This window comes from Panthera uncia, chromosome B4 (genome assembly GCF_023721935.1).
Source record: "Panthera uncia isolate 11264 chromosome B4, Puncia_PCG_1.0, whole genome shotgun sequence".
Taxonomy (NCBI): domain Eukaryota; kingdom Metazoa; phylum Chordata; class Mammalia; order Carnivora; family Felidae; genus Panthera; species Panthera uncia.
The window spans coordinates 49389872-49402988 of NC_064809.1; positions in this window are offsets into that span (position 1 = coordinate 49389872).

Here is a 13117-nt window from a genome sequence, read left to right on the forward strand (position 1 = left end):
TATATATATATATATATATATATACACACACCACATCTTCTTTATCCATTAATCTGTCCATGGAAATTTGGGCTCTTTCCCTACTTTGGCTATTGTTGGTAGTGCTACTGTGAACATTGGGGTGCATGCGCCTCTTCAAAACAGCACACCTGAATCCCTTGGATATACACCTAGTAGTGCAATTGCTGGGTCGTAGGGTAGTTCTATTTTTAGTTTTTTGAGGAACCTCCGTACTGTTTTCCAGAGTGACTGCACCAGCTTGCATTGCCACCAACAATGCAAAAGAGATCCTCTTTCTCCACATCCTTGCCAACATCTGTTGTTACCTGAGTTGTTAATGTTACCATTCTGACAGGTGTGAGGTGGTATCTCATTGTGGTTTTTATTTGTATTTCCCTTATGATGAGTGATCTTGAGCATTTTTTCATGTGTCTATTAGCCATCTAGATGTCTTCTTTGGAAAAATGTCTCTTTGTGTCTTTTGCCCATTTATTTACCAGATTATTGGTTTTATTGGGTGTTCAGTTTGGTAAGTCCTTTATAGATTTTTGATACTAACCCTTTATCTGATATGTCATTTACAAATATCTTGTCCCACTCCATTGGTTGCCTTTTAGTTTTGTTGATTTTTTTTCCTTCACTGCGCAGAAGCATTTTACTTTGATGAAGTCCCAATAGTTCATTTTTGCTTTTGTTTCCCTTGCCTCTGGAGATGTGTTGAGTAAGAAGTTGCTGCAGCCGAGGTCAAGAAGGTTTTTGCCTGCTTTCCCCTCTAGGATTTTGATGGCTTCCTGTCTTGCATTTAGGTCTTTCATCCATTTTGAGTCTATTTTTGTGTATGGTGTAAAAATGTGGTCCAAGTTCACTTTTCTGCATATCACTGTCCAGTTTTCCCAACACCATTTGCTGAAGAGACTGCCTTTATTCCATCAGATATTCTTTTCTGCTTTGTCAAAATTAGTTGACCACATGTTTGTGGGTCCAATTCTGGGTTCTCTATACTGTTTTATTGATCCAAGTGTCTGTTTTTATGCCAGTACCATACTGTCTTGATGATTACAGCTTTGAAATATAGTTTGAAGTCTGGGATTGTGATGCCTCCAAATTTGGTTTTCTTTTTCAAGATTACTTTGGCTACTTGGGGTCTTTTCTGGTTCCATACAAATTGTAGGATTGTTTGTTCTAGCTCTGTAAAGAATGCTGGTGCTCTTTTGATTGGGATTGCATTGAATGTGTAGATTGCTTTGGGTAGTATCCACATTTTAACAATATTTGTTCTTCCAATCCATGAGCATGGAATCTTTTTCCATTTCTTTGTGTCTTTTTCAATTTATTTCATAAGCCTTCTATAATTTTCAGTGTAAAGATCTTTTACCTCCTTGGTTAGGTTTATTCCTAGGTATTTTATGGTTTTTGATGCAATTATAAAAGGGATCAATTCCTTAATATTTCCTTCTGTCACTTCATTATTGGTGTATAGAAATGCAACAGATTTCTGTGCGTTGATTTTATATCCTGCAAATTTGTTGAATTCATAGATCATTCTAGCAATTTTTTGGTGGAATCTTTTGGGTTTCCCATATAGAGTGTCATGTTGTCTGTGAAGAGTGCAAGTTTCATTTCCTCCTTGCTGATTTAGATGCCTTTTATTCCTAATGTGTACTTATTTTTGAGAGAGAGAGAGAGAGAGAGAGAGAGAGAGACAACGTATTGGGGGGCAGGGGACAGACAGAGAGAGAGGGAGACACAGAATCCGAAGCAGGCTCCAGGCTCTGAGCTGTCAGCATAGAACTTGGTGCAGGGCTTGAACCCATGAACCATAAGATCATAACCTGAGCCAGACACATGCTTAACTGACTAAGTCATGTAGGTGCCCCTATTTAGTTCTTTGACCTCATTCATCAGAGTTTTTTGGTTTGTTTTTTTGCTCTTGTAAATCTTGCATATATTTTGTTAAATTTAGCCGGCCTATAGGAAAGTAATTGACTTACTTCTACCAAAGTGAAAGATTAGATCATCTGGTAGAATCAAGTCAAGCTCAGTTATTCTGAGGGTTTTATATGTCTATGAATATTTTTTTAAAACTTTGACCTTGGCTATATTTTTATTCAAATGGAAATATTCGAAGGTATGCAGACACAGTATTCCACATTAACAACAAAAGAATTTACTGTAGTTTTTCAACAAACCTTGCACATGAACTATTTTATTTTTGTGTGTGTGTGTGTTAATATTTCTATATCTAAATGCTGTACTTTCTGAAACCAAAATATTTTTCTTGAATATTAAAATGCCTTTCAGAGTACATATACATAGAAAATGTGTAGAAACTTTGATGTTTGTGAGAGTTATATAGGCATGTGTGCATGCATGTGCATGTGTGTGTGATTTTCAAATTTCAAGCATTGTTGGTTTTCCTATTTATTTTAATTCAATTTCTAATTTAAAAAAATTCAATTCCATTGCTTCTATTGCTTTGAAAATGACTTTATTGGTTTTCGTGGGGGAGAATTTCTGTCTCTCAGATTGATTGATTTCAAAACCATACTTAAAACAGTAATGTTTTTAATCATTTTGTGCTTATTCATTAATACTCTAGAAATTTCTTTTGTTATTTATTAGGGGATCTTGTGTACCTGTTCCTTTGAACAGTGTATATGAAATGGACAGATCAAGAATCTATGCTGCCTGAACAGTGTGTTTACAGTGTGTATTCTTGGAATTCCACTATCTAATGCTTTTTGCCAGAATGTGACTGTAGCATCCAATTTGGAGAACCACTTCACGCCTGCCATTTCTCCCATTATTTCTGTTTAAGTTGGCAGATGAGAATATTCTCTTTGGATATTTTCATTCAGCAACTTTGGATGCATGCAGATCTCAAATTACCATCTGTTTTATCAACAATTACCACTGAGTGAATCTGAGCAGCAGTTTCTTGCACCTGACTCATAATGCCATTTTTCTATTACTAAGTTAAAGTTATACCTCAGTCTGGTCAAGTTCTCAATAATATTGATGTTATTCAAATTAAATGTATTAGTTTTCCTATATATTCTATCAACTCTGAAGAATAATAAGTTGGAAATGATCCAATGTTTTCAACTCAGCAACAAATAATATAAATTGCATTGGGCATATACATTTAAGAGTATAAAGTATGGCACCATAGTAGTCATATCTCAAATGACAGACTAACCTTGTTAAAAAGATGAATTAATAATAAAAAGTACTGAATAAACATGAATATAATAAACAGTAAAGAGTTAACTGATATGGATTAATAAATGATAATGCTAAACACAATTTTTATAGTACTATCTTCCAATAATTATATTGACACATAATTATTTGAATCTAAAAAGCCATAAAGTAATTATCAATCTAGTCAACATTATATACAAAAATAGATTTCAAGTGTCAGGATAGTTCACATTAAGAGATACTATTATTTGTAAGCCTACAAATAATAGATGACAGGTTTTCAAGGGAAGAGAAAACAAATACATGATCTCTAAGGTTTAGAGAGAAATTTCAAAAAATTATATAGAGTAGGGACACCTGGATGGCTTGGTCGGTTAAGACTCTGACTTTGGCTCAGGTCATGATCTCACAGTTTGTAAGTTCGAGCCCCATGTCGGGCTCTGTGCTGACAGCTCGGAGCCTGGAGCCTGCTTTGGGTTCTGTGTCTCCCTCTCTCTCTGCTCTTCCCTGGCTTCCACTCTGTGTGTCTCTCCCTTTCTCTCTCAAAAATAAATAAACATTAAAAATTTTTAAAAATTATATACAGTATAGGTTAGATCATTTTAAAAGCTGTTATATTCTATAGACTACAAGTACATAAAAGAATAGTCAGGTTTACAAGGTAATCTCTGAAAAAGCTCACATCACCACATTTGCCTTACAGTCAACATATGAAGTACATGTATTTTCTTCTTTCTTCCTACCACCCAAACTCACTACTTTTACTATTATTTTGAATGCTTAAAAAATAGAGTTGACATGGAAATAAATTTCAGTATATATGCATTGCTGTCAGAGGTCTCAATGTGCATGGAACTAATATATTGCAATTAACCTATGCAGTCAAAATCAAAGATATGAAGCTAAACATAAAGTTTCAACAAATTTCATTTGTCTATCATAATTGTCATATGCATAATAAAAACACTCAGTAAGATATATAGAAATTTGAGAAAGTGAATAACCATTTGCTGTCTTATTCCCTCTTAAGAAAATTGAAAATAATATTCTTAAAAGTGATGTATTTATATGAAGCATAATTATATATAACAATGGAAAAGATTTGAGTGATGAGTTAAAACAAAAGTTTGACATCTGGGAACATAACATTCAAATTCAATATAGAAAGATCAGTTAAAACTACATTGATATTTATCACAAGGTATTTAAATGATAGGTAAGGGGCACCCGGGTGGTTGAGTTGGTTGAGCGTCCGACTTTGGCTCAGGTCATGATCTCATGGCTCCTGAGTTTGAGCCCCACGTTGGGCTCTGTGCTGACAGCTCAGAGCCTGGAGCCTGCTTTGGATTCTGTGTCTCCCTCTCTGTCTGCCCCTAACCCACTTGCATTCTCTGTCTCTCTCAAAACTAAATAAACATTACAAAAATTGATAGGTAAAGTGAAGCAAAGTGGATTGACTTTGAATGACTTGGGCTTCAATGACTGGGAGTATAGGAATATAACCACTTGAGACAAAATATTTATCAAATTATTAACATTTCTTGTGAATTTCAATATCCCTTAATGTTCCTAAATTGAGGATAAAGAAATTTATAAATGAGGAGAAACACTTCCAGAATAATGGAATAGGGACCTTAAAAAGTTCACACTACTATAAAAGCAAAGAGAACACTTGTGAAAATTGTCAAAATCAACTTTATCAGAACTCTGCAATTAACCAAAAGGCTTCAACAAATTTGAGGAGCTATTATTTATGAGGAAGTACTTGAATATTGGTAAGTATAGCAAGCTTGGTGGCATTTTAACTTGCCCGATTCCTATACCCTTTCTTCTGCAACATTATGACCTTCAAAACCAGCAGCATTGTAACCTTGGCGGTTGTGCAAACTAGCTTCTGAACAGCCACTAGAGAGGGCAGAAGGATTTGTAGTAAACCCAAGGCACTAGACACTAAAGATTAGCACTATAGGACCCATCAAGCAACTCCCTAGAAAAAGGACATTCATAGGATTTATCTTTATTTGGCCTGATTCAGTGTTCAAACAGTAATAATTCTATCACCAGGGTTTTGTCTAAAACAATCAATGGTAATTGTTTAACTTCACAGCTGCCTGAGACACTGAAAGAAGTTGGAGCAAACAAGGTAATAGTAAAAAACTTGAGAGAATATGGGAAATCATCTATCTATAGAGATCTTTAAAAAATTCCAACATACTTCTGGGAATCTAGAAGGCTAAAATTATGTGCAAGAGTGTGTATATGCCTAGAAAAGTCTTAAGAAGATTTTAAATGTTGCCTCTGTTTTGCTTTGAGACTCTGCACAGGGAAGTGAAAGCTAAGGCAGTGTTTGTAAACTTCTGAAAAATTGATATGCCCCAACACACCCATAAAGTTGAACAGTAAAGAATGGGAGATATAGTGATTCAAGGCATTTAAGAATATCTTGTCCACTCTTTGGCTGTCCATTAAGCTAACAAAAACAAGACTTCAGTGACTGCAACACAACACAGAATACAGACCCTAGAGAAATACTTTAGGAAAGTCACTAAATAGCAACAATGTCAACAACAATAAAAAACAGCAACAATAACCTTAGTAGCCTAAGGTGGGGGGGGGGGAATCTGATTCTCACAGTTGCCACATTATATATTTTTTTTAATGTTTGTTTGTTTGTTGCATGCACAATGTTTGTTTGTTTGTCCCAAGCAGGCTCTGTGCCATCAGCAAAGAGCCTGGAGTGGGTCTCGAACCCACAAACTGTGAGATCATGACTTGAGTCAAAATCAAGAGTTGGACACTCAGCCAATTGAGCCACCTAGGCGCCCCCACATTATGTAATTTAAAATGCCCACTTCTCAAAAATAGTTATGATATACACAAATAAGCAGAACATAATGACTTACACAAAGAAAGGAAGAAAAGCATATCTTTCCAGAGGAAGCACAGATGCTGCACTCACAAAACAGAGACCTTAATCCAGCTGTTATAAATATGTTCAAAGACCTAAAGAAACTATGTCCAAAGAATTAAAACAAAGTATAGGTTGATGCTTCACCCCAAAGAGAATATGAACAAAATATATAAAATTGTTGTTTTATACAGCTTCATATATAAAGTCAAAAGTAAAAAAGAACAATGACTGAATAGAAAAAAAATGACTAGGGTGTGTAATAGCAGACTTGAGCTTAGAGAAAAAGAAGCAGTGAACTTGAAGATATATCAATTGGAATTAATCAGTATAAGGAACAGAAAGAAGAATGAAGAAAAATTAACCGGAACTCATAGGCCTATCAAACATACTAATTTCTGCATAATGAAAATCTCTAAAGAAATACAGAGTAGAAAGAAAATTTGAAGAAATAGCAGAAATTGTGTCAAAGTTGATTATAAACATTATTGTACAAATCTAAGAACTAGGTACATATTAACCAAACTGTTGAAATTAGGAGTGTCTGGGTGGCTCAGTCAGGTAAACATTTGACTTCAGCAGAGGCTTTCTGCTGTCAGCACAGGGCTTGCTTTAGATCCTCTGTCACCCCTCTCTATGCATCTCCCCTGTTCTTTCTCTCTTTTTGTCTCTTTAAAAAATAAATAAATGTTAACCGAAAAACTATTGAAATCAATTAAAAGGAGTGAATCTTGAAAGAAAAATTACTTATCACTTACAAAGGAACCCAACAAGATTAAGATCTGACTTCTCATTATAAACAACATGAGTCAGAGGCAGTAGGACAACAAAAACAAAGTGCTGGAATAAAATGATGCTCTACAAAAAATTCTTTATCCAGCAATGTACTCCTTCAAAAATCAAGAAGAAATGAAGGCAGTCCCAGATAAACAAAAGCGAGTGAATTTAGTTTCCCACATCTGGAGATTGGAAGACCAAGATCAAGGTACTGGCAAAGTTGGTTACTAGTGAGGATCTCTCCTTAATTTTTAGTTAACTGCCCTCTCACTGTGTCCTCACATGGTCTTTTCATACACTTTTGATGTCTTTTGATCTTGATATAAGGACATCAGTTCTGTAATGAATGAGAGACCCAACCTTAATACCTCATTTAACATTAATTAACCTCCTTAAGGACCTATCTCCACATACAGACACATTAGAGCTTAGGGCTTCAACATATGGATATTGGAATACAACTCAGTCCATAACAGGGAGTGTCAGATCATTGGAAGGATAATCTTGCTTAGATTGTTTGGAACCTTGGAAGATGTACATTGTCTGTCTGTCTATGTATAAATCAAGACATAGGTAAAGGTTTCATATCAGTAACACATAGCTCTCTAAGCATTGACGCAGAGTCAAAAACAGATACAGGAGCCTGTAAATTTTCTGCTATCTTAGCCCTTTACAAGCTCTTATTATTAACATCCTAATGTGTCGAAGCACCAAAGTTGAGAATTGTTGTTCCACAATTCCAGCCTACTATTCATTCTGAATGTCTTTTTTAACACTCATTTATTTTTGAGAGAGAGCAAGAGAGAGAACAAGTGGGGGAAGTGCAGAGAGAGGGAGACAGAGGATCTGAAGCAGACTCCATGCTGTAAGTGCAGAGCCCTACTTGGGGCTTAAACTCACAAACTGTGAGATCATAACCTGAGCTGAAATCAAGAGTCAGCTGCTTAACCAGCTGAGCCACCAAGGCTCCCCATAGCCTACCAGTCATTCTCATCAAGAGACTTGAATCATGGAGATGCGCCTTGGTGGTTCAATTGGTTAAGCGTCCCACTTCAGCTCAGGTCATGATCTGGCAATTGGTGAGTTTGAGCCCCACATCAGGCTCTGTGCTGACAGCTCTGAGCCTGGAGCCTGCCTTGTACTCTGTGTCTCCCTCTCTCTCTGCCCCTCTACCACTCATGCTCAGTCTGTATCTCTCTCTCAAAATTAATAAACATTAAAAAAAGTAAAAGAAATAAACTTGAATCATGGAAGTGATGTCAGCACCATGGTGGCATGAAACATCCTTCGTTTTTGTCCTTATTTTTTAAGTTTTTTAATTTATTTTTGAGAGAGATGGAGAAAGCAGGACTGGGGGAGGGGCAGAGAGAAGCAAGAAGAGAGGGAGAATCCCAAGCAGGCTCCTGCAGTCAGTGTGCACAACCTGATGTGGGGCTCGAACTCATGAAACTGTGGCATCACAGCATGAGCTGAAGTCACGAGTCAGATGCTCAACTGACTGAGCCACTCAGGCATCCCCTGTTTTTAATAACAAAAATTTGACATCCATTAAAGAACAAAAGTGCCTCTGTGTGAGTTGTGGAACTCCACGCCATATGCCAAAGGACCTGGGAGACACCTATCCACCTGTGCATCAGATAGTAGGCAGGCATACCTTGGTATGGGCTGTAGAAATGGCAGGAGACTATGAACTAGCTTAAGCCCCTCTTGCACATGGTTGAGGAGCACCTGGAAATTCTAGTTTAGGTACACACACAGATGAGAGCCGCATGATAACCATAAAGCAGAACCCTTAGTGTATTCACAAAAGATAACAGAATTAGATCAAACAATCACAGAAATCACCAATTCACAAAGGTACACAGCAAGAGTTGAAAAAAGGAAACTGGATCTACAAAACAACCAGAAAGTGATTAATAAGATGGCATAATAAGTCTCTTCATATCATTACTGCATATCATTAATTACTCTAAATGTAAATAGATTGAATTCTCCAACTAAAAGGCACAGAGTAGCTGTTTGAAAAAACAAAACAACAAAACAAACAAACCAAAAAACAAGACCCAACTATATACTGCCTAAAAGAGATTTACTGCAGCTTTAAAGACACACGTAGGCTTGAAATGAAGGGATGGAAAGAGATATTCTGTGCAAGTAAAAACCAAAAGGAAATGAGGGTAGCTAAACTTACATCAGACAAATGGACTTTAAGTTATAAATCATAAGGGACAATGGTCATTATATAGTGATAAAGTAGTCACCTCAAGAAGGTATAACTATATATATATATATATATATATATAACACATTCCACAATAGAGCAACTAATTTTTAAGCAAATCTTAACAGATTTGAAGGAAGAAATAGAAAGACAACAATATAATAGTCATAGGGGATTTAAAATTTTTGGTTTTGTTTGTTTGTTTGTTTGTTTTGAAGGCAGGGGTAGGTGCAGAGAGAGAGAGGGAGAGAGAGAATCTCAAGAAGGCTCTGTGCTGTCAGCATGGAGCTCGACACAGGGCTTGAACTCATGAACTATGAGATCATGACCTGAGTCACGATCAAGAGTCAGATGCTTAACAGACTGAGCTACCCAGTCTCAATAGTAGGGGACTTTACTATTTCATGTTCAGCTATGGAGAAATAATTCAGACATAAAAAGAAATGTTGGAAAAAGAAATGTTGGACTAGAACCATACTTTATACCAAAAGGTCATAATAGACATGTAGAGAACATTTCACCCAGCAGCAGATTACACGTTTTTGGTCAAGTGCACATGAAACATTCTCAGGAACAGATCATATGATAGACTACAAAGCACATCTTGGTAAATTTAAAAACACTGAGTTATACCAAATATCATTTTCTACCACAGTATTAAACAAAACTAGCAGTCAATAACAACGGGAAACATAAAAAAACTAATAACCATGTGGAAATTAAACAACACACTCTGAACATTAATGGATCAAAAAAGAAAGTAAAAGGGAAATGAATATATTTCAAAGGGAATCTAAAAATATCTCAAAACAAGTGAAAATGGAAACACGACCTACCAAAACCTACAGGATGCTATAAAAGCAATTCTAAGAGGGAAGTTTGAAGAGATAAACATATATATTAAGAAAACAAAGTCTCAAACAACCAACTTTACACCTCCGGAACTTGGAAAACAACAAACAAAACCCAAAATTAGCAGAAGAAAGGAAATAACAGAGATCAAAGTGGAAATAAGTGAAATGGAGAACAGAAAAACAATAGAAAACATGAGTGAAACTAAGAGATAGGCTTTTTTGAAAAGATAAACAAAACTGACAAAACTTTATGTAGGCTTAGTAAGAAAAAAGGAGAGAAGACTCAAATCAGAGATGAAAGAGGAGGCATTACAACAATTACCACAGAAATAAAAGAATCAAAAGAGATTTAATGATTATATGCAAAACATAAATCTAGAATGAAGGGATAAATTTCTAGAAACATAAAATGTACCAAAATGGAATTATGAAGAAATAGAAAAATTTGAGCAGACCAATAATGAATAAGGAGGTTAAATCAGTAATCAAAACTTCCCAGTACATAGAGGTCTAGTACCAGATAGTTTCAGTATTGATCCACTAATCATTTAAAGAAGAATTAATGCCAGTCCTTCTCAAACTCTTCCGAAAAATTGAAGAGGAAACACTCTGAAACTCATTTTATGAGGCTGACATTACCTTGATATCAAAGCCAAATAAGGACACCACAAGAAAGAAAACTATAAACCAATATCCCTGATGAATATAAATGCAAAACTTCTTAATAAAATACAAGCAAACCAAATTCAACAACACATTAAAAGGTCTGACATCATATTCAAGTGGGATTTATTCCTGGTATGCAAGGATGGTTCAACCTATAAGAATCAATTATGTGATATAGCACACATAATTTCACACATAATAGTGTGAAAAATAAAAATTATATGATTATCTCAGTAGATGCAGAAAAAGCATTTGACAAAATATAACACCCTTTCATGATAAAAACTCTCAACAAATTGGGTATAAAAGTTAAATACATAATAAAGGCCACACATAATAAACCCACAGCTAACATCATACTCAAGGGAAAGGTGGAAAGCTTTCCCTCTAAGAACAAAAGCAAAACAAGAATGCTCACTCTCACCACTTATTCAACATAGCACTGAAAATCCTGCATAGAACAATTAGGCAAGATAATAAAAACGGGCATCTAAATTAGAAAGGAAGAAGAAAATTATTATCTTAAGCAAAGTCATTATTTTCAGATGACATGGGAAATATATCTTAAAGGCATATATATATATATTATATATAATATATATGTAATCATAAAGCTCCATTAAAAAGTGTTAGAACTAACCAATGTATCAGAAAAGTTGAAGTATACAAATCAGCATATAGTAATAGGTTTTATTTCTATACACTAGTGACATATTTGAAAAATAAAGAAAAGTTTCATTTACAATAGCATCAAAAACAAATATATACTAATAAGGTAACCAAGAAAATGAAATATCTGTGTAATGAAAACTGCAAAATTTATGAAAGAAATGGAAGTAAGACACAAATAGAAAGATATTCCATGTTCATGGATTAGAAGAATTAATATTGTTAAACTGCCCATACTAACCAAAGTGATATGCAGATTCATTGCAATCACTATAAAAATTCCAATGGTATTTTTCACAGAAATAGAAGAAAAATCCTAAAACATGTAGTGCCACAAGGAACCCAAAGATCCAAAACAACCTTGAGAAAGAAAAAACAAAGCAAGGGGCATTACACTTTATGATTTCAAACCACATTACAGTGATAGTAATCAAAATGGTATGGTACTGGCATAAAAACAGAAACATAGACCAATGCAATCGAATTGAGCCCAGAAGTAAACTAACATTCATGGTCATCTATGGTCAACTAACATTTAACAATGGATCCAAGTGAAGAAGAATAGACTCTTTAATAAATGGTGTTGGAAAAACTGGATAAACACATGCAAAAAAATGAAATTAGACCCATATCTTATAGCACTCACAAAAGTTAGCTTGAAATCAATTAAAAGACTTAAACATAAGACCTGTAACCATAAAATTCTAGAAGTAAAAGTAGAGACAAAACTCTGACATTGTCCCTAGCAACATTTTTTTTTTTTTTGATATGACACCAAAGTCAGAAACAGCAAAAGCAAAAATTAATGCATGGGACTACATCAAACTTAAAAGTGTCTGTGCTGCAAAGGAAATAACAAAATGAAAAGCTACATGTAGAATGGGAGAAAATATTTATGAACTATATATTGGATACAGGTTAATATCCAAAATATTTAAAGAACTCATGCAACTCAATAATAAAAAAAATCCAATTAAAAAAGAACACAGGAACAAATGAGACATTTTTCTGAAGAAGACATCCAAATGGCCCACAGGTGCATGAAAAGATGCTCAACATCCATAATTATTAGGGAAATGCAAATCAAAACTACAAGAATATATATCATCTCACACTTGTGATAATGGATATCATCAAAAAGACAAGAGATAACAAATATTGGTAAGAATGTGGATAAAAGGAAAACCTTTTGCACTGTTTGTGTGAATGCAAACTGGTGCAGCCACTATGAAAAACAGTATGGAGCTTCCTCAAAAAATTAAAAATAGAACCACCATATGTTTTATCAGTCCCACTTGTACCATATCTAAAGGAAATGACAATAGAATACTGAAAAGATACCTGCACCCTCATGTTTATTGTAACATTATTTACTATAACCAACAAACAGAAACAGCCTATGCCCATTAATGGATTAATGAATAAAGAAGATATGGTATTTATATACAATGAAATAGTATTCAGCCATGAGAAAAAAGGAAGTCCTGCTATTTGCAACAACATAGATGGACTTTGAGCACATTATGCTAAGTGAGATAATTCAGACACAGAAAGACAAGTAGTGTATGATATCATACACTTATGGACTTTTAAAAAGCCAAACTGCTAGATATAAACAGTACAATCCCGTTACCAAGGACTGGGGAGTGGAGGAGACGGGGAGATGTGGAGATATTAGTCAAAGGGTACAAATTTGTAGTTAGAAGAGAAATACATTCTGGAGATCTAATGCACAGCACTGTGATTAGAGTCAACAATACTGTATTTCATACTTCAAAGGTTCTAAAAGACTAGATGTTAAATCTTCTCACCACAAAA